General features: G+C 35.4%; 1 long non-coding RNA gene across 2 annotated transcripts; it reads left to right on the top strand.

Moving 5' to 3' along the window:
• Positions 1-3,512: 3,512 nt before the first annotated feature.
• On the top strand, positions 3,513-6,208 carry LOC111889592 (uncharacterized). 2 transcript variants are annotated; one of them, XR_002849588.3, is made up of 4 exons: positions 3,513-4,035; positions 4,719-5,172; positions 5,274-5,466; positions 5,535-6,208. It is a non-coding gene; the product is annotated as an uncharacterized LOC111889592 (long non-coding RNA). The 2 variants fall into 2 exon arrangements; XR_008231763.1 differs by lacking the exon at positions 3,513-4,035 and adding an exon at positions 4,044-4,271.
• The last annotated feature ends 21,591 nt before the right edge of the window (positions 6,209-27,799 follow it).

Raw genomic sequence — 27,799 nt, 5'->3', positions numbered from 1 at the left:
GGACATAGGAGCCGGACGAAGAGATGAAGGAGCATTGTCCTGAATTGTTCGAGGCGGCAGACTTCGAGGTCGAAGTCTGATTCAAGTAGGGGAAAATTGTAACGTCCGATCCAGGTATTATTCATTTTTGATCCTATATTATGTTATTGCTTTTTGGCCTTGTTTTGCAAGTTTGTGGGAGAGGAGGGACCATTCTTGCCAAAATTAGATTTTGGAGGCGGAGCTCGAACGCGGGACGTTCCCTTGGGGAACGCAAGGCGTTTACGCGTGGAGCTCAAACCCTAATTTTTAGGGTTTAAGACATATTTAAGCACCTTAAGTCCCAGGTGTTGGACTTATTTCCCAGCCTCTATAGCCTCAAACCCTAATCTCAAGACCCTAGAGCCTCCTTGAGTGTTGTGAGCTCATTGTGTGTGTTTTGGTGTGTGTTTGAAGCTCATTAAAGGAAGAGAAGCTTGGTGCAAGGTGGTGGTTCAAGTAGGAGCTTATAGATCTTGGTTCTCTAACCTAATATCTATGCATGGCATCACACTTGATTATAGACCAGATCCAAGACACTATTAGGTCACCTTGACCTGGAGATTCATAAAGATGCAAATTTATGAGATCTAACCACTTCAACATTCAAGAACAAAAAGAAAAAGAGACAAAACCCAAGATCTAACAACTTTGAATGATAAAAATCGAGTCTTGGAAACTTACAAAGGTCCAGAAGAGTGTCAAGATGAAGAATGGGGGCTTGCTTCCTCCACCTTCTTCCTTCTTTAGCTTTAAAAACACCAAACTAGCTCAAAAATTGGAGGGAAAGATGATTAGGGTTTCTTTCAGGGCTTAAGGGGATGATGGGGGCTGAGGGTGAACAAACCCTAGCCTCCTCATTCCTTTAAAGAGGGAGAAAACCCGGAAGATTAGGTTTTCATCCCATCCATCAACACATCGTGTTCCAAAAGGAAACACGTTGTGTTGCCCATAATGAAATTTGCATGTTTTCTTATCTGGACACACCATGTTGATGCCTCCAACACGCCATGTCCAATCCTCAAAAGGTGATTTATACCCAAAGACGCTCCTCGAATTTCCGGGTGTTACACTTATAACAAGAACCCTAGCTGATACATCGTGCACACTCGATCCGACTTTACTATGCATGTCCCTGATGCGAGTTTCCTCCTCAATGTGAAGGTGTTTCATCAGATCGTCCAAGGACTGTTCCTCAGATTTATGCATGATTCTTTTAGAGAAGTCTTTCCACGAGGGTGGTAGTTTTGCGATGATCGTACCAACCAGAAAGAGTTCTGGTATCGAGAAGGATTGATCTAGTTTCCTCTATTCCATATTGGTGAGGAAATAAACTTTTTTGTGAGCTTATGAACCATTTCCCTTGATAGGCCTTCAAAGCTTTTCGTCCAATAAAGGGCCATGCGCGAGACAGAAAGGTAAAACCGACATGTTGATGTTGATCTTAATCTAAGAGAAATGCACGGATCGGACTCATGTTTCTACTGGCTATAAGCAACAAAGTAAAACCCCAGGATTTAATGCACATTTACCGAGTTTCCAACAACAATGGAAAACGATAAACATAGAATGAATACTCAAAAAGCTTGAAGAAATCGCCAAGAGAGGGAGAGAGCTTCAAAATTTTATAGGTACCAAAAACCTAGAAGGAAACAAAGGTACCTCATAGGCCAATCCCTAAAAACCCTTGGGCAACGCCTTGCTCTCCAAGCAAGCTGTTTTCTGGGCCTTCTAGAATATTTTGTTACCTTATCCACGAAGTCAATGTTAGTTAACTGTTTGATTGGATCGGTCAAACCGACTTGACTCGAACTCGCCAAAAATAAAAGGTCCTCAGTTCCCAGAGAACGATGTGTCATGCCAAGTGCGTCTAAATCGTGCACTCGCAGCGTCGGCTAGTGCTAGGCTAGGCTAGGCGCGCATGGGCTTGGCTCATTCCTTTGATCCACTATAGCTTTGAAGGCCTATCAAGGGAAATGGTTCATAAGCTCACAAAAAAGTTTCTTTCCTCACCAATATGGAATAGAGGAAACTTGTCAACTTGCAATATTTTCTCTATAATTTACAACAATAAAACGGATAACAAAACTCCAAAATTGATAATTTTAAATAATGTATTGAGAATTACAAAATTTAATACAAGTGCAAATAATATTGTTATCATATATTATTTTGGCGATTGTTAACTAAGGGTATCACCCTTGTTAACTTTTGGTTTTCTGATGACTATTATGATGTATGTTTGTGTGTGTGTGTGTGTGTGGTGGGGTGGGGGTGTTCAAGGCACGATCTAGTCGATTCGTTTTAGGATCTTAACTAAACGAATTTTGAAAATATTGGTTGATGGATAGATTCGTTTTATGTTTGAATTGAGATGTGACTATTTTTTTCATGTGTAACAATATTCAGTGTCTCGAATTTCTTTGTGCTTTATGATAGGATCATAACCCAATATTTTCGTATATAAGAACTTTTTCCATATACAACAATTAGTGTTTTAAATATTTTATATGAAAAATAATTATTGTGTACATATCACTTCTCTTTCCAAACCATCACAATGGTAAGCTTATAAGTTATAAATGTGAACATAACTATCATGATTAAACGATAACTAACACAATTAACAATCTAGTTTAACCTTCTAACAATATCTACATACTAAATTCTTTAGGAAATTGATACATTATATTCAAACAAGATTAACATTTAGTACTCCTAACCTGTCTTTTAATAACGAGATAATGATGTGCTAACAATAGCAAACATAAATATGATTCCACACTAATTAATTTTCATCCACTTATCATGACGATAATGATTCGTTGACGACATATAACAAAACATAAGTAAGTTCTCGTTTGATAGACATCTTTCTAGGTCCAAACAGATCTTTCTAACTGAATGGACCGGGAAGACTGTTTGATATGCACAAAAAAATGGGTCTTTCTCGGTAAGATATGTATTTTCCAAAAAGCTTCAAAATCATATCTTTCTGGCTGAATAGGCTGGAAAGACAATTGTGCCCTAAACTCTGCCTCTTTCTTTCTTGCATTATTAATTTTTTTAAATAATTTTTTAATTTCTTTTCTATTTAATTATTATATATTAATAAATATTATTTTTAATATATAATATTTATGTATTAATTAATAGAGTAAATTACTAAAATCGTCCCTATGGTTTGATCAAAATTGCATGTTTGGTCCCTAACTTTTTTTTTTGCACTCGGATCGTCCTTGTGGTTTGATTTTATTGCGTTTTTCGTCCCTATAGTTTGGTCAAAATTGCACGTCTGGTCCCTAACTTTATGTATGTAAGGGACGAAAAACGCAACAAAATCAAACCACGGGGACAATCCGAGTGCAAAAAAAAAGTTGGGGACAAAACGTGCACTTTTGACCAAACCTTATGGACGATTTCAGTAATTTATATACTAGAACAGCCACTTGAACAGTTCTTGGGTTTCATTGGCTGAGATGTATATTTTATTCGGTTTTTTCTTTGCTTTGCTGTAAGCACAATTGTTTTAATGTATTGGGACTTTTCTCTTTCGTGTATCTTCAAAGCCACGTGTTTAGATGTGTTGTCCACCGCTACAACACCCAATAGAAATAACCATGTTGTCACTCACTCAACATCCATCGATCCAATCCACCGCTTCTTTTTTACTTCCCTCCATCACCTCTCACTTGATCTTCCCTTCCTACTCACTCATGTCGGCCTCTTCAAATCGTCGCCTGATCTCGACGATCACACCTTCTCCTCCTCTAATTATGTTCTCATCTTAGACGGTTCCTCCCCCTCCCTCCTACCTGTCCCCGTCCACGTCGTTACCGCCTCCATCAAAGCTAAAGTCCCAATCATACCCTACTCCGATTTCGCCTACAGTCATGGCGAATCAGAGATGGCAGCGTTCAACTGCTGTTAGTTTGATATCTCTCATCGGCTTCTTCTTCTCCTCCGGATACAGACGACCCTTCCACCGTTACCGATTCTAGTGCCATTATCCTCGAGGTAACTTCTAGCTATTGACGAAATTCCCAATTTTGATAGACTCTCCATTTATTAATCGTCGCAGACTGCAATTACATTGTCCATTTAGTTAATACTCATTTTGTTATCGATTTTGAAGTTGAAAATCTATCAATGGAACACGATTCTGTTTAAAATAAAATTTATGCGTATGAGGATGATTTCGGTTGGGTGAATTCTAGGGTTCCCAGATTTTTCCTGATTTTTTGGTTAATAAGGTAATTTTGTTCATCTTTTTAAATATTCTGAGCTAGAATTGTCCAGTATCCACCACTTGCACTTGCATTGGGCATGATTGTGATATTGATAATTCGTAGACTTTGTGGAACCAATTAGAAACTTTAGTCAAAGATATATGAAATCCGTCGTCCCAGTTTTGCATGCTATTTAACGGTGAATGTGATTATATAAATGGTGATCTACTTCTACTCTCATGCATTTAAATTGCAATAATGAAGTAATTTGTAACAACTAGAATTGTTATTCCGGTTCTTACTCTTACTCTTCACACTGGATTACTTATGAGCAGGATTATGCAAGTAGCAAAGTATAATTACTGTTTATTTTGTGGATTTTGGCATTTTCTGTAGCTATTAATCAAAGCTTCAGCACGCCATAACATTATGTGATCTTGAATATAAAATATACTTCTTTTATCTTTGAAGCCAATTGGGATCTGCTTTCTTGGACTAGACGAATGTAATCTGTGTTTCCAGTGTTCCTGTTAGTCTGTCACCTGAGCTTTGGAAGGAAAACAACTGGAGGTGGGAAATCAACTCTAATCCAAGTTCTAACATCTCCACCCTCAGGCTGTGTATGTGGTAACAATATCCAGTCTCCAAAAGACCAAAATACCCTCGCTATATACTTAATGAAACAAAAATTTATATACCATGTAGGCAAAATTTAATTTCATTTTTGATGGATTTCAAATATCCTAATGGGAGGAAGAGGATACAATTTGATTCTATATAAAAAGACGAAACTACCCTTATCATATTTTCATGTATACTACAGATATGTTCCTTGCACTTGATAAAGATATGAACTGAACACTGAGCAAGCAAGAGCTTCGAGAGTATGCAGACGGGACACTCACATATATTTTTATCGATAAGGGTAAGTAAGAATTTGTACTTTCTTATTTTATCTTTATTTTTTTTAATCTGATGATTTATATATTTTTTTAAATGACTTGTGATATTAATTTTTTTTAATAGCTTTTGATGAGCATGTGCGTAGGGGTAAAACGGGAAGAGGAAATGCTCGGGAGATGGACTTCGAGAGTTTTCTTGACTTTGCTCTATCCCTTGAAAACAAAGGCACTCCATAGGGAATTACATATCATTTCTGATGTTTAGATCTTAATGGAAGAGGCTTCCTTACAAGAGTTGATATTCACACCCTTTGTAGGTATAACTAATTTTTTTTATTATTATTATTAGGAAATAGGAATGATTTTCAACATCATACGTTATCAGGTTTCGTGTAGTTTGACAATGGAACAACTGAAAACATACCAGAGACGTAGAGACCAAACAAGAAATGTTATAAAAGGAGTGAAGTATGTTTTGAGATCAGCTATTGTTACATCTAATATTTTTAAAGCTAATTTACTATGTTTTTAACATGAAGTTGTAAATAATTCAAATCCATGTTTTGCATTTTAATTTATTAATTTTTTACCATCCAATGTAAAAAGTAAATTGATTGCAGGCTATGGTGGTGTGTTTTTGATCATACAACTGAAAATAAGTGATAATTCGTTGTTCAAAGATTTAGAGAGATTTTTGTGCATATGGACCAGTGGTGTTAAACATACTTGGGTTGGATATGACACATGTTCTATTTACTATTTTGGGTTGTCAGTAGCTAATTTCTTCAAAAGGCTAAAGAAACTAACTATTCAAGTATGGGTTATTAATGGTGTTATAGTTACATAATTAACAATTCAATTAGAGAGCTATATCACTCCACTAAAATTGTATACATTAAAGCTATTTTGTTTGTTCTGTTATGAGCCGTTTTGTATTTATTTTTTCAGATTCTTGGTCATTCACTTGGTAGTGGCACACCAAAGTAGATTGTTATTTGTTGCATTTTCATATTTAAATATCATAGTCCTTTACAAAGTTACTCAATGAAATCTTCATGTTCCTTCCACTTCCTTGGCGTTTCCAACCCCGCAACGCGGGATTTTCCCTAGTTTACTCTAATTAACATTATTTTATTAGATTTTTAATTTTTTTTAAATAATTCTTTTTTATTTCTTTTTAATGGATTAATTCTTTTTATTGGATTATTATATATTTAAAATTATTATTTATTAATATATAATATTTATATATTAATAAATATTATTTTATTGGATTATTAATTTCTTTTAGTTAATTTTTTTAATTCATTTTTTTTGGAATAGTTCTTATTTTTTTCGGACAACACTACCATCATCCTAATATATTTTGAAAAAGTCCATCCATCCCACCACTATCGGACATAAACCGAATCAATAATCATATGTGGAGTTATAAAAAAAATTAATTGCTAGAAAGAATAACGACTTAACATTAAATTGAAAAAAAAAAAAACAACTTAATCGACAATCTATTTTGAATTTAAATGATTATTATGTAATTTTGATTTTATATGACAATTTGTATGTTTTTATAATTATTCAGCAACTTCGTCCATTACTGTATAAAACATCAGGGTAATATTGTCATTTTTCATCATTCAACACAGTCAATCAGATGTACAATCAAACAACATAATTTATCTTCTAATCAGAAAAGTTTTCCATACAGCATTTTCGTAGACAGCAATTTTCCGGACAGAAACTATCAAACGAGACCTAAGACACTACGAAAAGAAAAAACAAAAATCACCAAATATTATATTTTAATTATTTTAAAAGTTTAAATAAAAGTTATAAAATATCATTTTTGTTTGAAGAAAACACATTTGCTAATGGCCCACGTAAATGCTCCACAAACCGAGTAATAAGTAATTGCACTTTACATACATGCTTGAAAAGGGCAAGACATGCAGGCTTGTTACTTGGACCAAGTCCATGAAACCACGTTCTCGCTTTACAAATGAATGAAAATGAAGTGAAACAATATGTAAATTAAATAATTTTCAAAAATGTGTATAGATAACCAATGTTTCTAGTCCTTTTTTATTATAAAAGGGTAATTTTCAAAAATGTGTATAGATAACCAATGAAACAATATGTAAATTAAATAATTTTCAAAAATGTGTACCGATTCAATTGGATATGAGGAACACTTGGTCAAAGTTTGACCCATTCAAAATCTTATCATCATCATCTTATTTGACTTTTTCATAAATGTTGACCGGATAAGATTTAGTATTTACCGATTCAATTGGATATGAGGAACACTTGGTCAAACTTTGACCCATTCAAAATCTTATCATCATCATCTTATTTGAATTTTTCATATTTAACCCATTCGATTTGAAGATAAGCTTAGAAGACTTATTCAAAATCTGTCTTTGACCGGATAAGATTTATTATTCTCCGATGCATAAAATTATTGTATATGATGCTTAAAAGCTTGTACCTCTTAAAATTCAGCAAAATCTTGTAAATGCTTATTAAGGTATAAAGATTTATAACGTGTACATCGTATTAGACCGATTCAAATGGATATGAAGAACAATAGCGAATCTAGAACCAAAATCAACGTGGTTCCTTATATAAATGAAATGGAAAAAAAATATGAAAATGTATGTCTTTTGGCAAAAATAAGGTAGTTCCTTATGTTTTTTTATATAGAATTGTTGTATTAAAAAAGAAAAAAGGTAGGTCATAGGACCTACCTTGAGTGTGAATAGCTATGCCCCTGATGAAGAACACTTGGTTAAACTTTGACCCATTCAAAATCTTATCATCTTCTTTGATTTTTTCATTATTATTGACAAATTCAATATTTAGCGATTCAATTGGATATAAGGAACACTTGGTCAAAGTTTGACTCATTCAAAATCTTATCATCATCATCATATTTGACTTTTTCATAAATGTTGACCGGATAAGATTTAGTATTTAGCGATTCAATTCGATATAAGGAACACTTGGTCAAAGTTTGACCCATTCAAAATCTTATCATCATCATCATATTTGACTTTTTCATAAATGTTGACCGGATAACATTTAGTATTTACCGATTCAATTGGATATGAGGAACACTTGGTCAAACTTTGACCCATTCAAATTCTTATCATCATCATCTTATTTGACTTTTTTATAAATGTTGACCGGATAAGAATTAGTATTTACCGATTCAATTGGATATGAAGAACACTTGGTCAAACTTTGACCCATTCAAAATCTTATTATCATCATCTTATTTGACATTTTCATATTTAACCCATTCAATTTGAAGATAAGTTTAGAAGACGTATTCAAAATCTGTCTTTGACCGGATAAGATTTATTATTCTCCGATGCATAAAATTATTATATATGATGCTTAAAAACTTATACCTCTTAAAATTCAGCAAAATCTTGTGAATGCTTATTAAGGTATATACATATATATATATATATATATATATATATATATATATATATATATATATATATATATATATATATATATATATATATATATATATATATATATATTGTTAGTTTCAACTATTCTTATCTATATACATACGAGAGTGATAGGTATTATGTGAATGTAAGTTGAATTCCTGAGCGTTTCATTGAAAAAAATAAAAAATGATTAATTCTTATTTATTATTAAGTATTTAAAGTTTTCCTAAACTAAAGGGAATTAATAATGGATAAGAATTTATTGTAATTCTCATCTCAACCATTAATTTTTCGATAACGTTTTAGAATCATTTTATATTCACATAATATTTTTAATTCTTAAAATAACTCAACCCTTCAAACATAATAGGGTTAACGCCGTAAAACCTTTAATTTTTAAGGTTTTTGTCGGTTTTGCTCAAAGTTGAATTTTATATTCGTTTTACCCTCATATTTACCAAAAAATATTCGGTTTACCATTTACCGGTGATAACAGTTTTTCTAGGTTATCATTATATTAACTTTACAAAAAACCCGTAAGTTTATATTTTTTTTTCCTTATGATTTTTACCCTTAAGTTTATAATTTTTTACGCTTTTATCCTATATTTTTTTTCTCATATTATACGCATTCATAAAAAAAATCGTATTTTATATAAGAAAAAATGTTAAACTAAATATTGTGTTTACGTTTTTTTTATTAATATTATTTATTTTTGCGTGGTTATACCATTTAAAACGTGAAAAAAAAAATTATAATTATAATATGTATTTTATAGATTTAGTTTTTAGAGTATAAATACATATTTTTACACACACACACACACACACACACACACACACACACATATATATATATATATATATATATATATATATATATATATATATATATATATATATATATATATATATAACTTTGTTTCGAGTCTTTTCAAAAATTCGGGGTCGTAACCCGAAAATCAAGTATTATAAGGCTTTAGGTTTTGAGAAAGAAAGGTTTAGACCCATTTGGATGTGGGCAGTGTAGATTATGTGTTCCAAGAGTTCGGTTAGTGCTTTGAAGTCAAAGGGTAAAATGGGAAAAGTGGTATCTCAGAATTTTTTTTATAAATTAAGGATTTTAGTTCGATGTATTTGAAATCAAAAGTAATTAGATAGAGTTGTAGAGCTCCTCAATGCCTTTCCGTGGATATAAAGATCTTCGAAAACGGAGTTGGAATGAAGAAGTTATAATTGTTAGAAGTTAGGAAGGTTTTGGACTTAATCTAGTACGTTGGGTGTAGAGGAAGTACGTTGGGTGTACTAGGGCATCCTTGAGTACGATGGGCGTGTAACACCCATAAAAAATCAAGCCAATTTAAAACTTTTTCAAACATCCAAAAGTCATTAATTATTACAAAATGTTTTCAAAATATCTAACATCAGAGTTTTCCCAGAAACATAAACAAATCAGGAGGAGCTGTATGATCATGTATTCGCCTTGTCGTGATCCCCTGATGTACCTGAAACAATAAACTGAAACTGTAAGCCCGAAAGCTTAGTGAGTTCCCCCAAAATACTCATACCTGCAATAACACACATATAATCATAAACAACATACTATGGGTCCAGTCAACCATCGGGTTGGAATACCCCAGGCCCCCAACCATCAGGTTGGAATGTCAACATACTATGGGTCTAATCATCCTCAGGATGGAATACCCCAGACCCACAACCAACAGGTTGGAATGCCCACATACTATGAGTCCAATCATTCTCAGGATGGAGTACTCACGGCCCATAACCAACAGGTTGGAATGCCCAGGTCTATCGGCTTTCGCACAAAGCAGATAAGCCTCAACCGCCAAACAAACATGTACACATATAACTGATAATCGTATACTATTCTATAGACATAACTGATCTAACAAATCATACCACATACCACATAATATTATCCTACCCTCTAGGATACCGATCTAACAAATCATACTAGCATAACATAGCCAATAACAATTCAAAGGGCCGGTCTCTGTGCCTTAAACCCTTGAGTATAGTAAGGATAACTCACTTCACCATGTCGCACTGAAAATGATAGGCTCGAACTCTCGAATCACTACACTAACTCCACCACCTATAGATACCATAAAACCCTTTTCCATAAATATCCAAATTACCAAAATACCCCTATAGGTCAACTGGTCAACCCTTGGCCAAGGTCAAAGTCAACAATCCATGTTGACCCAACTTGTCGAGTGCAGTTCACCGACTCGTCGAGTTCTTCCTGAACTCAAGAAGTCGTGAAATCCTATGTTGACTCATCAAGTTCATACGTGTCCAAAGGTTGAGAGAAACCCTAGCCGACTCGTCGAGTCTTCGATTGATTCACCGAGTCCAAGGCAATCTTCAACGGACTCTTCGAGTTGTTCATCAACCCGTCGAGTTCATACCCATCTTCATATGAGTCACCAAGTCGACCTTGCGACTCGCCGAGTCCCTTCCATCCTTCATCCATAAAGATGCTTTTTAAGCCATGCTAAGGCTCTATATTTTAGATCCAGCTTCCCAAGGCATGTTTATCACGTAAAGTTGCAAACTTTACATGTATGCAAGGCTCTAAAGGCTCTAAATGATAAATATAATATTATAATGGAGTTCTACACTCAAGGAGGGCTTCATGCAGGACCCAACTCGAAACTTTATCAACCTAGAACCCAAGATGGGTCCAGATCTGAAGTTGCCACTTCAGATCTAGCTCATACACCACAATATCATCATAACCAAGCCAAAATACCCTAAACCCCACCCAAATGAGATCTAGAAAGAAATGAGGTAAAGGTGACGACTTGATACCTTCAAATGATGTTAACTGAGGTAGATTTCTGATCCCCACAAGTTCCTTGCTTCTAGCCACTTGTTTCTCCAAGCTTTCCTCACTAATATTCACCTTCCAAAACTTATAACACACCAAAAGAAGCATACACACGAATTAGAGTTGGTTTGGTTCTCAAGAGACTGCAAGGGGGGTAAAAGGAGGTTGTTGATCCTTTAAATAGGGTGCAAAACCCCAAGATTTAGGGTTTCATCTGCCAGCTCCTACTCGTCGAGTCCCTTCTTGGACTCGGCGAGTAGGTCATTAAAACGTGTGGGCTAACCTACTGCTACTTGACGAGTAGGGCAACCAACTCGTCGAGTAGCCCTTGAAACCAAGAAACTTTATATTAAACCAATACCTGAAAAGTCGGGGCGTTACAGGGCGTACCAGGAGTATGTCAGGCATAAACGATCAGTACCCAAACCCTATTTTTTGTGGTTTGAGCCCTATTTAAGCTCCTTAACTTCCCCAAACCCATTTCATTCTCAACTTCCACCTCTCCAACACCCTCCATTGATAACCCTAACCTTAGTTTGAACCTTTTGAGCAAATGAAGGTGTGCTTGAGTGCTTTGGAGTGTTCTTGGTGCATCTTGGAGAAGAAGGAGCTATTTGGAGAAGTGTTGGTTGCATTGGAGCTTGTAGATCTAGAATTTGTTCACCTTGATCTTTCTTCTAAAGATATAAAGCGTGAATCTTGATGATGTATTTGTTAGATCTAACTAGTTTTGGTGTTATGAGCTTTTGGTTACTTTAATGCATAAAGTTTAGATCTTAAAAGTTTGTAACCTTGTTATGGATAAAGCTGGAAACTTTATCCATCTAAAAATCATATTGATTCAGATATAATGGCTTGAGCCTTGGACTTAATGGATTAAGTTGAAAAAGATGCACTTTTGGTCCTTTTGAGACTTAAAGACTAGATCTTGATTGGTTTGACCATTCTAATGGATAAAGTTGGAAACTTTATCCATTTTGGAGTTATTAGGAACCATAAAAATGTAATTTTGGACCTTAGTTTCCTTCCATGCATAAGCTAGGAGTTCCATGCATAAGCTAGGATGTCTTTAAGAGTTAAGAAGTTAGATTTTTTGGTATTAAGCATTTAATGGCCATGCAAGACCATAAAGTTGGAAACTTTATGGTTAAGGACATCATTTGAGGACTAGATCTGGAATTTTGACGAACGAGCTTAAGGGATTAAGCTCTTAATAGAAGGAAATGATGGCTGAGTACGTTGGATGTACGCTATGGTATGCAGGGTGTACAAGGTTAACACCCTGTTTTTGGTCAAGGCTTGTGTATGCTAAGCGTACAAGTTGAGTACGATGGGTGTACTCAGCTGAGCTGACTCGGTTGACTTTTTAACTATTCGACATTTACCTCTCTTTAACCAAGTTTGACTTAGGGGTATTTTGGGTATATTGATTATAAGTTAAGTTTTGTCATGTTCCAATGAATAGGTGACCGGTAAAGTTGATATTCGGAGCAGTGTCCTGTTCAGCGATCTTTCAGATGGAAAAGTGAGTCTCCTCACTATACTAAGGGGTCGAAGGCACCAATGTCGACACATAGGATTAAGTTATGTAGAAAGTGATGGGTTTCGAGCAATACATCATTCCTATGGTGTACATGCAAACCCTAATAGTTTTTGGATCTAGTTTGTCTAATGAAGATGCAATTGAATATACAAAGCTATAAACCCTAGATCTTGTATACAATTAATCATATTAACATAAAATAGGATTTAGATCTGACCTTTGATTGTTATATAGCAATAACAATCAATCCTTAGCTTCAGAAAGCTTAGTGCCTCAAGTGTTGCACCTCTAATGGAGTCACAAACACCACTAAGCAACAAGATGAAGAAGAGAAGAGAGGGGAGGCACCAAAAACGCTGGAAACCCTAATCCAAGTGTTCACCACGTTTTTGGTGCCTAAGGACTCCTTATATACTTAGGCAATTAGGGTTATCAAGCTAGGAAACCCTAATTTGACTGCTTAAGCCCTAAGCAACCCATGGACTCCTTCTTTAGAAGCCCTGGACGATTTCTAATGGCTTTCCCCATAGAATTCGTCCATTCCACCTTCTATGGAGTCCATAGGCCCATCTATGTAATTATCTGATAATTACACAATAAGTCCCTTAAGTTTAATTAATCTCTGTTAGCCACAAAATTAATTCTTAATTAATTCTTGACTAATATTAATTAAACATTATGATTTCTCCTTTAATATATTATTCTTATAATACATTAATAAATCATAATTAAACCTTTCTCTCCTTAACTCATCCTACATATTGCTATGGTGAAGGCAACCCAAAAGGACCATGCTCATAATCGGGTCAAGTACATACTAAAATAGTTATGGACTTAAACGCTAATCCAACAGTCTCCCACTTGTATAAGTCTAATAACTATTTTACGTATGACTTCAGAACCTGATCAGCAATCGTAGCTTTCAAAAGCTGCTGTCAACTCTGATCTTATCAGATACGCGTGTCCTTTAGATAAGGGATCATATATTTCTCAATTCTCAAGATATCATATAGACATAAGACATGAATTTCAATCATTCTCTCTATACTGTTTCCCGACTTCCGATTTATGACGACTGACAACAGACTACAATTGAACACATCAACTTAGTCCCGACTTGGCCAAGCGCTTAGGTGTCATCACTAAATCATCGAAGGGCCCACAAATATTGCTTTTATCCCACTTTGGGTAAAAGGAATGGATAAACCTCAACTCAAATGTTCGCTTGTATTTACTAATCGAATCACACACAACAATAAGTTTTATAACACCAAGTTACTGGTGCGTTTACTCATTATCAATGTGTAACCGACCAACAAATAACAACTCACACGTCTCGGTTTCAAGAATATACACTATTATCAACTCACTAATCACCCGTGATAAATCCATGAAGTGATCCAAGTGAGCGTGGGTTTAATCCAATACTCTAATCTTATCAAAGCACTCATGAACCCTGCAGCAAACTTGTGTTATGTCTAAACTCTTCAGACAATCTACAGACTCTTCATGACAGTCTTGCTTCATACATACTTCCAAAGTATGACCGACTGTGGAGGTTTGAATAACCCAGTTATTCTGGAAGTCAAAACATGCAAAATTTAAACACAATAATAATACTTAATCATATATGGCCCCAAATTTATGAGAGTAAATAAAACACTTCTATTTAACCACCATATTGATAACTCATTATTTATCATTTAATGTTTCAGATAATCAACTCATTACTTGAACTACACAACATTTGTCCCATGCTCCAAGCATGCACACTTTGTTTCCTATGGTTCATGCTTTGTAAAATAGATCAATTGAAAACCTTTTCCAATAATGCTCATTTCACAATTCCCAATCCTTATCATTAGTTTCAGAACACAAGGTTCTTGCGACTACTAGAATATGCTAGATTCTAACATTTTATGCAACGATCCTTTCGCAAAGTCATAGCACAAAAGTCACCAAGACTTGGTCAATGAAATTACAAATTACTCTATCGGAAATTGTTACAAGACATTTCCATGGACATGAAGTCTCACATTCAAAGTACATTCCTTTGAACATCCTTCTTGCATAAAATTTTCTAATCTAGACATAGACTCTCAATCTCCATTTCCATATTTTCCATATGACAACTCATTCTTAATAGAATCTTATCTATTCATAATAATGTCGATATAGTCCATCCAATACCATACTTCCAACTATTTACAAGCGACCAATCCTCAGCGAACTTTGGATCGTCCTTTGATAGTTGTTTAATTATTTTAGTCAAAACTGATTCTAGTCCTTTTCCCTCTTAATGCGCTAGACATTTGGAGAATTTAAGAATGGTCAAATATTACAACATTTGCAATCGATCCTATACCCGAAGCGTATGGGACATGATGCATAATGACTTACATAAAGATATGATACTTTATCAATCTTCTGCCATAATATTTTATGTGTCACGTTCTCACAATTCGAACTATGAAGAGGGATGTCGTAATCATAATCGAAATTTAAGAACACACTATGTATTCTTTGACTAAATTTATTAAAATTTCTCAATCTAAGCTTTAGATTTTGAAACGAATTATAATATTCTCTCCCTTAATTATAGCAAAACAACTTTTCAAGCCATGCAACTTTGCAAATTGAATCTTTGTTTTTCTATAATTAATATTGCTAACTTGCAATACTTGCCATAATAATCATACATCATAACACTTATGCTCCCACTATCATGATGATTATTATCATATAAGCATAACACTTATGCTCCCACTAGCTTTGACTTGTATTCAGAAAACAGTAGAATTTCTAGAAAACAATTCCGATTGAATTTCTGAAATTCATATTTCTAATACCAGATGCTTCGATAAGCCTTTATCTAAGCTTCTTAAACTTATACACCTTTGCCTTAGATAGCTCATATGTGTGTCTAAACAATTTAGAACTTATATCGATAAGTCCTAAATGTTAGACTAACTGCCAAATCTCACAATTCGAACTATGGAAAGGGATGTCGTAACCATAATCGAATTTGAGAATACAATTTTCATAATTGCTATCTTCTTAAAATCTCTCTTAATGAAAGCATTTCCTCACAGTCATTTTCATGAAGGAGGTAATCTTATGACACTTAGATTTTATGGTGTATGATTTCCTATCCATGTGAATTTGCAAAAACCAAGTTTGTGACAAATCCAAACTCATATGGACTGAACTTTCTGATTTTGATTTCTTGACTTATGGTCACACGAGTGCCCACCATGTCTTCCAAGTAGTTTAGCAACTTATCCTTACATATCAATGTACTTTCCATCGATCAATGCCCTTTTTCTTTATGCATTCAAATGAGAACTCATAGAGCTCACATACATAATTAACTCAATTGGAATGGCACAGAAACAAAATAATGTCAACACGATAGGTTGTAAACCTTAAGTCGTGTGCTAGTGATGATCGATAAGGTTTATTCTTGATTTGTTCTTGAAACCTTTTTCAAGATCATTAAAACTCCCACTGACCTCTTGACGTATATGATTCTCTTTTCAGGAAACTTTCCTAGACAAAACAAATATTAAGAGTTAGTGTAGTTCTTATCAAGACAAAACACTTCACACAATTAGTCCTAGTTGGTCTTTGTCTTATCCAATACATCACAACTTACCAATTTCAAATGTGCAAGAATAAGAAAATTTTTCCAAATTCCACATTTGATGAGTGTTATAAACCTACTTCAGACTTTTCACTCAAGTCACAATCTTGACTCTAAGACTTGATATTGGAACGAAGTATGATTGACTTCTTGATTTAACCATTTCTACAATTCTCGACTCCTCTTCTTAGGCATGCAATTGCACTAAGACTCACTTAGAGGATCAATTGAGATACGGTTCTTAGTCATTAAGACTTATCATAAAACACAATAAAAGGTACTCTCCCTTCTTCTTAGAATGGAGAAACTTTTATCTTTCTGCCTACTTGATTCTTCTTTATTCATTCTACTATTCATTGAAACTCTTTCAACCAACTCAGAATTACTCTTAATCTTATAAGTATAATCATATTTACTAAACTTTTGTAAATCATGACGAATATTTTTATCACTCTTGTGGTGGACTTGATCAACGTACAACCTAGTGTACTCAATCTCTTAGTCCTTCTCTTGACTCTTTGTCAACGAATTAGTCTGATTTCCAAATATGAAATTTCTCATTCATCACGCAACCAAGTTGTATGATTCCAAGTTTCTGTCCAATTGAAACTTGGGTGATGAGAAACTCTCCCTATTTGGTAAATTCTCGACATTTCCACAAATAACATAATTAAGAATCAAATCCGTTATTGCTAATAGTAGAAACATTCAAACACCAATTTTCATACATGCCATTGCATGGATAAATAAATAAGATAAAAATCAAAATTTATTTTATTGCAGAAAAACTAGTACTTACAATGCAATTCAACTGAAAAACTATGCTATTACATATTTCTAAGCAATCTACCCTAACTCTAAAGTATCAGCTCAAAAATCCGATCTTTGAATCCTTGCGATCGAAATCCATTTCTTCGTGATTAGATTCAACACGCTTCTTCCTTAAGCTTCCTTTCTTTTCTTTGATCCTGCAAAACATCAAAATACAATCTTATCACATCATGTATTAAGAATCAAAAATAGGAACTTATAGAGTCAGTTAATGGATTTTACCTGAAGTAGAGCCATACGTCTTGACTCTCCCATCTCTTAGATCTCTCAGGTAAACAAGGAATCTTCGTCTCCAATGCCCCTTCTCTTGGCAATAAACGCAAATGGACTCCCTTGGCACATTACATGGGACAATCTCATGCTTAGTTCTTTCTGGACTTTCAATGTTGCCAGTGTCCAATGAAGTATAGGAGTTTGATTGACCAATCAAGTTTGCTTGACCATTGAGCCAAATCATCGCTGATTCAACAGCAATAAGCAAATAGGTCAAATCAATGAGGGTCACGTCGTGAACCGTCGTATAGTGGAACCAAGAGAACCCAGTCAACAGCCAACATCTCTGAGATATCGACACCCAACATCCTTAACCTATCAATGTGTGACTTCATCACTAAGACGTGTGCACACACAGGTTTCTCATCTTCATGTTTACTTGCCAAAAGGGCTTGAATGAGCTTGAAATTTTCAAGACTTTGAACTTGTGTGTCAGGGAGAACAAATGGAGGAGGTGTAGGAAGTGAAGCATGATTTCTTGTTCCTTGATCATATCATGGAACATCATCTTTATTTGGAAAGCTTTTTCCATGGGATTTGGGAATACCATGATTGTCATAACTAGACATCTACAAAATGGGAGAAAATTCAAGTTAAGTTGATTGAGTCCTTAATAAAACACCCAAATGAGTTATTAAGGCTAGGATCCAACACAATACTCTACAACCTAGAAGAAGGATGTCGTAATCTAGTTGCAGAGTATTTGAAGGTAGGTAAATAACGATTTACCAATTTCCACCATGAAAAACGAAAAGGAAGTTTAAGTTTTAAATGAATTGAAACTCCTAGATCTTTTGAGATTCATTGAACTTTTCAATGGCATGTTTAAATCTCGATTATGCCCTTCTATTTGTGACTGGGATGCCGAGGATCACAAATAAGGTGTGAATAACCATACGAATCACGTGGTGCACTCAATGCTACTATCACCTAATCAATGTGTCGGTTACCCACACACGCTCCATTGGTCTATGACAAACATCGAGCCACTCTTTGCCACCAGTGCCAACCCCAAATTAGTGTGCCGGTTAACCACACACGCTCCACTAACGTCTCGACAAGGGTACAAAGTGTCATTCCATGGATTAGCATACAATTTCACGTTTTTCCTAAAGTAACTATGATTTGGGAGTTTATGAAAGTATTTAGTTACTTTGTATACTTGATTATACTTATAACGGAAGGTTACTGTCCCATCCTACCCGTTCGGCTAACGACCCTCCACTAGTCAAGAGTGCGGTGGGTAAGACTGGATACCCATTCAATCGCCATTTTATAGGCAATTCCTTTAAACACCCTTATAGACCAGCTTCGTGAATGAGACCTACTAACGGTAAGACTGACTTTTACTCATATATATATATATATATATATATATATATATATATATATATATATATATATAATATTAGACTTTTAATGTTACATATATATAGTATACGGTGTATTTTATACTTTTAAAATAGTAGGTGGTCTAATTTAATAAATTATACTTTTAATTTAATTAAATGTAAACCAAGACTTTATGTTTTTATTAAATCTCTTTTAATTATACACTTTAATTAATTAATAAAAAACATAAGGGTCTAATTTGAACTTTTCAAAGTACTAGGGTTTTAGAATTTAACATTTCAAAATTAAACTTTTAATCGACTTTTAAATTCCAAAACTTGAGGGCAGGTTTTGAAACATTTCAAAACATTATGGTTCAATTATTTAAATTTCAAAACTAAAACTATTAAGCTCAAATTTAAACTATGAAACCTAAAGGGTTAATTTGAAACTTTTCCAAACTTTATCAAGAATATTCTAGATCACAAAATTAAAATAAGGCAATTATCTAATTTTGACCTAGTCCAAGTTCTTGCAAGATAATTCACCAAATAATTCAAATAATTAAATTTTATCGTGTAAGGAAATATTATTTAATTAATATGAATTTATCATTTATTTTGGCAAGGATAATCACCCAATATCATAAAAATATGATTTATATCAATAAAAAACGTTTTGGTAACTATCCCACAGCCAAAGATGCACAAAATCCCGAAATTACCTCTTTCTGACCACCTGACTCGTCGAGTCAAGCATGGACTCGTCAAGTTCACCATGAACTTGGCGAGTTCAACCATGGACTCGGCGAGTCCAGCCCCCAGAAACCCTAATTTTCGATTTTTAAGCAAGAATAAACCATAATAGCATCAAATACATCAAACAAACAGCCCTAGGCTCTGATACCAGTGATGGGTTTCGAGCAATACATCATTCCTATGGTATACATGCAAACCCTAATAGCTTTTGGATCTAGTTTGTCTAATGAATATGCAATTGAATATCCAAAGCTATAAACCCTAGATATAGCATACAATTAATCATATTAACATAAAATAGGGTTTAGATCTGACCTTTGATTGTTATATAGCAATAACAATTAGCTTAGTGCCTCAAGTGTTGCACCTCTAATGGAGTCACAAACACCACTAAGCAACAAGATGAAGAAGAGAAGAGAGGGGAGGCACCAAAAACGCTGGAAACCCTAATCCAAGTGTTCACCACGTTTTTAGTGCCTAAGGGCTCCTTATATACTTAGGCAATTAGGGTTATTAAGCCCTAAGCAGCCCATGGACTCCTTTAAAAGCCCTGGACGATTTCTAATAGGTTTCCCCATAGAATTCGTCCACTCCACCTTCTATGGAGTCCATAAGCCCATCTATGTAATTATCTTATAATTACACAATAAGTCCCTTAAGTTTAATTAATCTCTGTTAGCCACAAAATTAATTCTTAATTAATTCTTGACGAATATTAATTAAACATTATGATTTCTCCTTTAATATATTATTCTTATAATACATTAATAAATCATAATTAAACCTTTCTCTCCTTAAGTCATCCTACATATTGCTATGGTGAAGGCTACCCAAAATGACCATGCTTATAATCGGGTCAAGTACATACTGTGACAACCTGAAGTTCGTTCTGTCGTCGTAACCCGTTCCGTCATTAAAAATTCGTCGTCTTGAATTGTTTCCGGTTCGTTTCTAAATTAAGTCATTTATTTTGAGTTTGCTATTATGACTTAATAATTGTCCAAACACGTTAGAAACTCTTGAAAATGCCCCAAATTATTATTTGGAAAAATTTTAGTTTTATTCCGTCGAGTTATAAAACAATTAAATCAGGTGCGACCAAAAGCCTCACTTAACATCAGTATCGGGTAGAATTCCACCGTGTCCCAAACTTTAAGCATATATAAAGTTGAGAGAGAGCCTCATTTGAAGCCTTTTCTCTCTCTCTACTCTCTCTCTAACCTCTCTCCTCAAGTCCAAGTTCTAGGTCTAAAAATCATGCAAAACAAGCTTCAAATCATCAATGTAACTATCTTAGCTGCTAGTATAACACCTTTGGCCTTCAAATTCGTGTATTATATGAGAAATAGGACCATAATCATGTGTTTACGGCCCTGGAACATCCTTAGGCCGTGAACACATGTAAATGGGGTTTTTGAGCCACAAAACCCTTCCAAACCTTATTTGGAGCTTAGATATGACTTAGGGGCTTACCAAATTGGACTTAGAACACCTTTAACTCTTCATTTAGGGTGTAAACATGAGTTTACGGCCCAATCACATGCTTGGACCGTAAACACGTATTCATGGGGAGTAAACTCATTTTAATGTGTTAAGATGCCACTTAAACACACCATAAGCCTTGGAATAAAGTCTAGAAGCAACAACAATCAAGTTAAGGGCCTTAAACATGCTAAAACTACCCCCATAGGATCTTACAGCCGTAAACCCCCCCAAGAATGGGTTCTTAGGCTGTAAACTCCTAAAACATGGTCAAATGGTGCCTTAAACTCATTCCATGGCTTCTAGAATTAGCTAGAAACACTTGTAAAGACCTAGGACCATCAAAACATCAAAGGAAGGTGTGTGGGGGAGTTTACGGCCACAAAATCTTAGTTTACTGTCATAAACTCCATTAGATGGTCCATATGTTGGTTTAATCCATTCCTATGCCCTAGATTTGACCCTAGCTAATTTTCCCAAGTAATATAAGGCCATTTAGCACCCTAGAACACCCCACCATGAGTTTACGGCCGTAAACTCATGGTTAGTGGGTCATTAGGGCCGTAAACCCTCTTATGAGTTTACTCTTGAAGGGTAAACTCCATTTCCAAGCCATATACGTCCTTAGATACAGTTGTGTATAATCTTATTTTGAAGTGTTTTCGCGTCTTGGAGTGTATAATCTTATCTAATTAGTGGTTCAAAATCTAATTAGATACATTTGTGTATCAATTCATATTACATAGGAACCTCGCAAGTTATCAAGCCCCGATCTAACACTTAGCATCCTAGATGACACGTTCCTCGACTAGTGAGTTCATACCCCTACGCTTTTTCCGTGTTTTTCAATGTTTTTCAGGGGGGGAATACAAGCAAACTATAAATGTTTTCAAAACCTAAAACTGATGTATTTCTATAAATATCTGGCTAACTTTTAGATATCTTTACCCCTTATGTATTACGCTGAGCATAAGGGATGTTTTATCGATTATAACTACATGGATTTCAGTAAAGGAAACAATCAAATCAATCAAATTATTATGGGAATAATTTGGGATCTTTAGTTCTTGTTTAACGAGCATAGATTTATGTAAAGTTATTAGATAAACTATGTCTGATTCAGTTTATCTCTGTTTAACTTAGAGTATATTGCCAGATAATTCCATTATATTTAACTGTTTTCACTGTAATATGTTTCAAAACGATTAGTATGTTTGATAACGTCTGAAAGCACCGTGAATAATTTGATACTAGCTTGTGAGATTCGTCATTATAAAACCCTTTGGGTTATCAGTAAATCCTCCCCGGAAGTGTAACTAGAGTCTCCTCGAGGGAGAGCGTGGAATTTGTGAATAGATCTATTCGGGACAGACAATCCCACACCTAAACTGCTAGCTACAGTTAGGCGGGCATGCCTGGGGTGAAAAATTATGGATATCGTCCGACGTCTGACGAACGTCAAGGAGGTATCGGTGTTGTATTAGCATGGTTACCCGACTCACAATGCGTATTAATAGAAGTTTATTCACGGATTTGATTTTATATCTATTTTGAATCTATATCTAGTACAGGATGGTAATCCCATGGTTTTGAATCTATATCTAGTACGGGATGGTAATCCCATGGTTTTGAATCTATATCTAGTACGGGATGGTAATCCCATGGTTTTGAATCTATATCTAGTACAGGATGGTAATCCCATGGTTTTGAATCTATATATATATATATATATATATATATATATATATATATATATATATATATATATATATATATATATATATATATATATATATATATATCTAGTATGTGATGGTACTCCCATGGCTTTCAATCTATAGTCTTATGTATTAAAAACTATTTTATATCCAGTACGGGATAGTATTCCCATGGTTCTCAATCAATATTTTTATGTATTAAAAATATCTACTGTTATACTGGATGGTAATTCCCAGTGGTTTTTAATATATAGTTTTATGTATTAAACTATACACTGTGGTATTTAACTAAACTTTACTTTTAGGAAAATAAGGGTTTTTCCTGGGATAACTGAACCGTTCTTAACTAGACCATGTAACTAATGGATAACTAAACTATACTTATAAGAAAATATGGGATTTTCTTGGATAACAAACTTTTCGGAAAACCAAAGGAAACTTGTACATTTTCAGAAAACAAACATCTTATGAAATCACCAGCTTTATGCTGATTTTCAAACTGCTTGTATTCTTAGGTCCACATTAGACAGGTACCCAGTGATCCTTTTGGCGAAGAAGGAGTACGTATAAGACACGTCTGTACTTTTGTTCATATGATATATATGTATGACACTTGTAACACTTTGATTTCAAACAAATGTAATAACTTTATGTAATGTGTTGCTTTGTGTTTACTATGCTTACTATGTACATTGGTTGTGATATTCATGACGTCCTCCGCCCCGGAACGTTTCCGCCTTCGGTTTCGGGGTGTGACACATACTAAAATAGTTATGGACTTAGACACTAATCCAATAGAAAGACGATGTGGTGGCACCTGAAAATTATATGAAAGACCTGGATATGGCTCCTGAAAAATTACATGTATGAATAGGGTTTGAAACTTGGCAGTTATATGTAGTATGCTAGTTGTCTTTGTGATACTTGCATGGAAGACCAAGATGTGGCTCTTGGCACTTTCCTGTGAGACCCAGGGTTTGGCCTCCGACCTGGAAAGTAAAGACCATGATACGGCTCATGGCGTATTGGAAATTATAAGACTATGGATGAAAAATAGCAATCTTTATTGTACGTATGGTATGTGGTATTTTAGGAACTTGCTAAGTTTTGTGCTTACAGATTATGTTTATGGTTTCAAGTACTTTCGGTACAAAAAGGAAGGGCTCGGCATGACTGCACTGCATTCACTAGAGTTTTCCGCATTAGCAATTTTCAATATTTACTCTGATGTTTAAATAATATATTCACTTTAATCGGTTTTGGAACAACTCGTTTGTATGGTTTATTGTTTTAAAAATGAAAATTTTTCCATGGATTTTTGGGAAGTTACAAGTAGGTATAAAAGCCTTGGTTTGAGGGATTCAGGCACACTCTCGACTATGTCAAAACTCAAACTGAGGAATTAGTAATCTTTTGAAAGATAATAAGTTTCTAAAAGTTTTTTTAAGAAAATAAGTTTCTGAGAAGATTTTTATAAAGAAAAGGGGGTGTGATGCGTGCAATCAGTCATGCTCAAGTAATGATTCCCAAAATACCCATACATGTTGATATGATATATGATATGAATGTTTACATTCCAGGATAAGGCTAAGGATACCTCCCGAAATGGCATGATAGATTGACCTGATTTGTGATGTCTTATAGCCTAGGAACCATTGAATGTTATGCTAGATTGGGGAATATGTATTGGTAGCAATAATTGCTAAATGTATGCTTTAAAATTGTATATGGATAGGATCCTATAGTCCTAGAATGATTGATTTGGCCTTATTTCATGTTCCTTGTCTGGTTATGGTCTTAGGGTAGAGTCTTTCATTTGACTGTCTGTTTGATCCTGTATTGTGTATAATTTGCATGCATAAGGCAACCGACAGTGAGAGTGGAAGTTCCTAGCATGGGTTCTAGTAAGTCAGCATGGGATTTCCTTTGGTTGTTTTGTAGCTTGGAGTGTTACTGCACGAATGATGCTTGCTTTGTGTTTTGTGGAACTCTTAGTGATGTGAGTTAAATATTAAGTATGGGTAAATAATCTTAGAGTGATGGATTTTAACTCTATGATGAAGCTCTCATTAGAGTCTAACCGTTGTAGGGTTAAGTCTTTTACTCGAAGAATTATCTAAGCTTTATGGCATGTGATTGTGTTCGCGAAGTATTTAGTTGACATTAGTGGGAGTTCTTTAGCAGTTGATGGCAGGGTGAGGTCGGGAACCTAGGAGAGCCTAGGAAGTTTTGTAACCAGTTTTGTACGTTGTTTAGTAAGTACATGGATAACCAATTTGAGGAGATCACTTACAGGAATTGGGATAACTTTTGAGGAAAGTTTGGATAGGTGTGGAAGGTAGTAATGGGCCTGTACTAATGAAAGCACAAGATCCATACTCAAATCAAAGGGAGTCACGGAGAATCTAGGAATCCTGTGGGATGAGGATTCTTTGAGCATATTTTGATTTTTTTTGCTATGGTTGCTTTTCAGAATGGTCATGAGCACACGTGGTGGAGGTTTTGGCTCTGGTTCAGGCTCAGGTGTTGGCACTGAACTGATGGATGTACAGATGCGGGACTTCATCTCGTCGGAGATCACCTATAGCATTTTGGAGCAGACTCATGTAATCTTTGGTTCAGTCAAGGAGGGGATTATGGAGATTTTGGATGAGCGTTTGAGCATGTTCCACACGGAGATTTTGTCTATTGTGGGGGCTTGCACTCTTTCCTTTCATAACTTTCGTGTTTGTGGAGCTCCCGAGTTCTTTGGGGAGAAGGACCCCATTGCTAGTAGGAGGTGGTTAGCAGACATGTTGAACACTTTCTGGATGAGCTTCTTCCCCGAGGAGTCGAAGGTTGGATTTGCTTATTGTATTGTGAAAGTCAGAGCCCGAGATTGGTGGGAGGGGGTGGACTTCACCTTGGGAAGCAAGGCCAATGAGACGATGACTTGGGATGAGTTTGTAACACATTTTAAGGCATAGTTTAGACCAGCTATCGAGGTGCAGCGGTTGGTGAGGGAGTTTCAGGACCTTTTCCAGACGACTGAGATTGTGAAAGAGATCACCGCCAAATTTAGGGAGAGGGATCTCTTGGTTCCACAGTATGTCGCAGACGAGGAGATGAAGAAAACTCAGTACCATGATATGTTGTGAGATGATACTTGGGAGTTTGTTAGCTTTTCAGCTTGTCGGAATTTAGAGGACATGATACCTAGAGCCTGATAGTAGGAGATTGATTTGGAGCACCTTGGGAAGAGGAAGCTAGAACAAGTGCAAATAGTTAGGTGTCCTGTGAAGAGACCCAGGAATTCTGATCAACAAGTGAGAGGCCAGTAGGGCAGAGGTCAGTGCAACATGTGCGAGAAGCATCACGATGGAGTTTGTCGATTTAGGGTTCGGGTTGCTACAATTATGGTAGGCCTGGTCATGTCAGCAGAGATTGTCCCCAGGAGACGTGTCAGTTATGTTTCCACTGTAACCAAGTGGGCAAAAAAAAGGCCGACTGTCCGGAGTTGATGAGGATAGCAGTGAGGGCACCTACTCCAGCCACTATGAGGATTACTGATGGTCTCGAGGACATAGTAGATGTCCCCATGGTGAGGAGTCGAGCATTGCAATCATAGGCCAAGGAGACCCGAGTTCCACCAGTTGACGTCACAGACATTTTATTTTGAGAATCTTCATATGCCATTTTCCATACCGAGAGTCATTCTTAGAGGATATTCAGGTGAGCCAGTTTTGAATTTTGATGTAGGAGGCATTAACCATTGTCAAAGCAAGCTTTAAGTGAGAGAAGACCAACAGCCGGTTCGATCTTTGGTGGTATCAACAAGGAACTCAAGGAATCCATAAGGTAGTCATGTTGGGTTTGAATGCAGGATTTGTAGGGGTCTTTCGGGGATACGAAGCAATGAGGAGTTGGTTTGATTGTGGGTGTAAGATCAGTAATTATCAAGTTTATACCTTCGATGTGTGGTCAGTTGCAGGTTCGCATGGGAATTACTCTAGGTCAATTAGATCGTTGAATTGTTTGGGTACCCGTTTCAATAGTTGAGATTTTGTTCTTCATCATTTGATAAAGTCATTGATGACTTATAGTGGATTCAGTGGAAAGCTCTCGGGAATATTGATCTCGTTGAGATTTCCGGGAGTATTCTGTAATGCCCCAAAAATAATGGTTAAATTTTTCTTTTTAAAAACTAGTTGACTCGTTCATTACATTGTTCAGAATCAACATCAAGTCATAATATACAAAACATCATAGTACAAAATATATCAAATGCAGAAATCGTGAGGGGAGGATGTTGTGTCATCACGTCGGGCCCTTCCCTTTGGAACCAGATGTACCTGAAACCATAAACATAAACGGTAAGCATAAAGCTTAGTGATTTCCCCCAAGCACCACATACCACACATGAAAAAATATAATACTATGGGCCAACGCATAGTCATATAATAATTTCCTGCCATGGGACAAACCATTGTCTTTCAGTTCAGTGTAGAGGGCTAAATCTCGGTCTCGCATACAAATGCAAGGTGCCAAATCCTAGTGTTTCATATAACTGCCTGGGGCCAGATCCTGGTCTTCCATATAATCATCACAAGGTGTTGGGTCTAATGGACTGCGTCAATTTTATTTATTTTATATAGTCCATTTTAGGTAACGGGTTGGGCCTGCCCACCCGGTGTCTTTAATGATTAAAGTTTAGCTATAAATAGTGCATGCATGCACCGTATCTAGATTTGATTCTCTTGTAACCCTACTC

This window comes from Lactuca sativa, chromosome 1 (genome assembly GCF_002870075.4).
Source record: "Lactuca sativa cultivar Salinas chromosome 1, Lsat_Salinas_v11, whole genome shotgun sequence".
Lineage (NCBI taxonomy): Eukaryota > Viridiplantae > Streptophyta > Magnoliopsida > Asterales > Asteraceae > Lactuca > Lactuca sativa.
The sequence above is the reverse complement of the archived record's forward strand: the minus strand, read 5'-3'. Positions and strand labels throughout refer to the sequence as shown.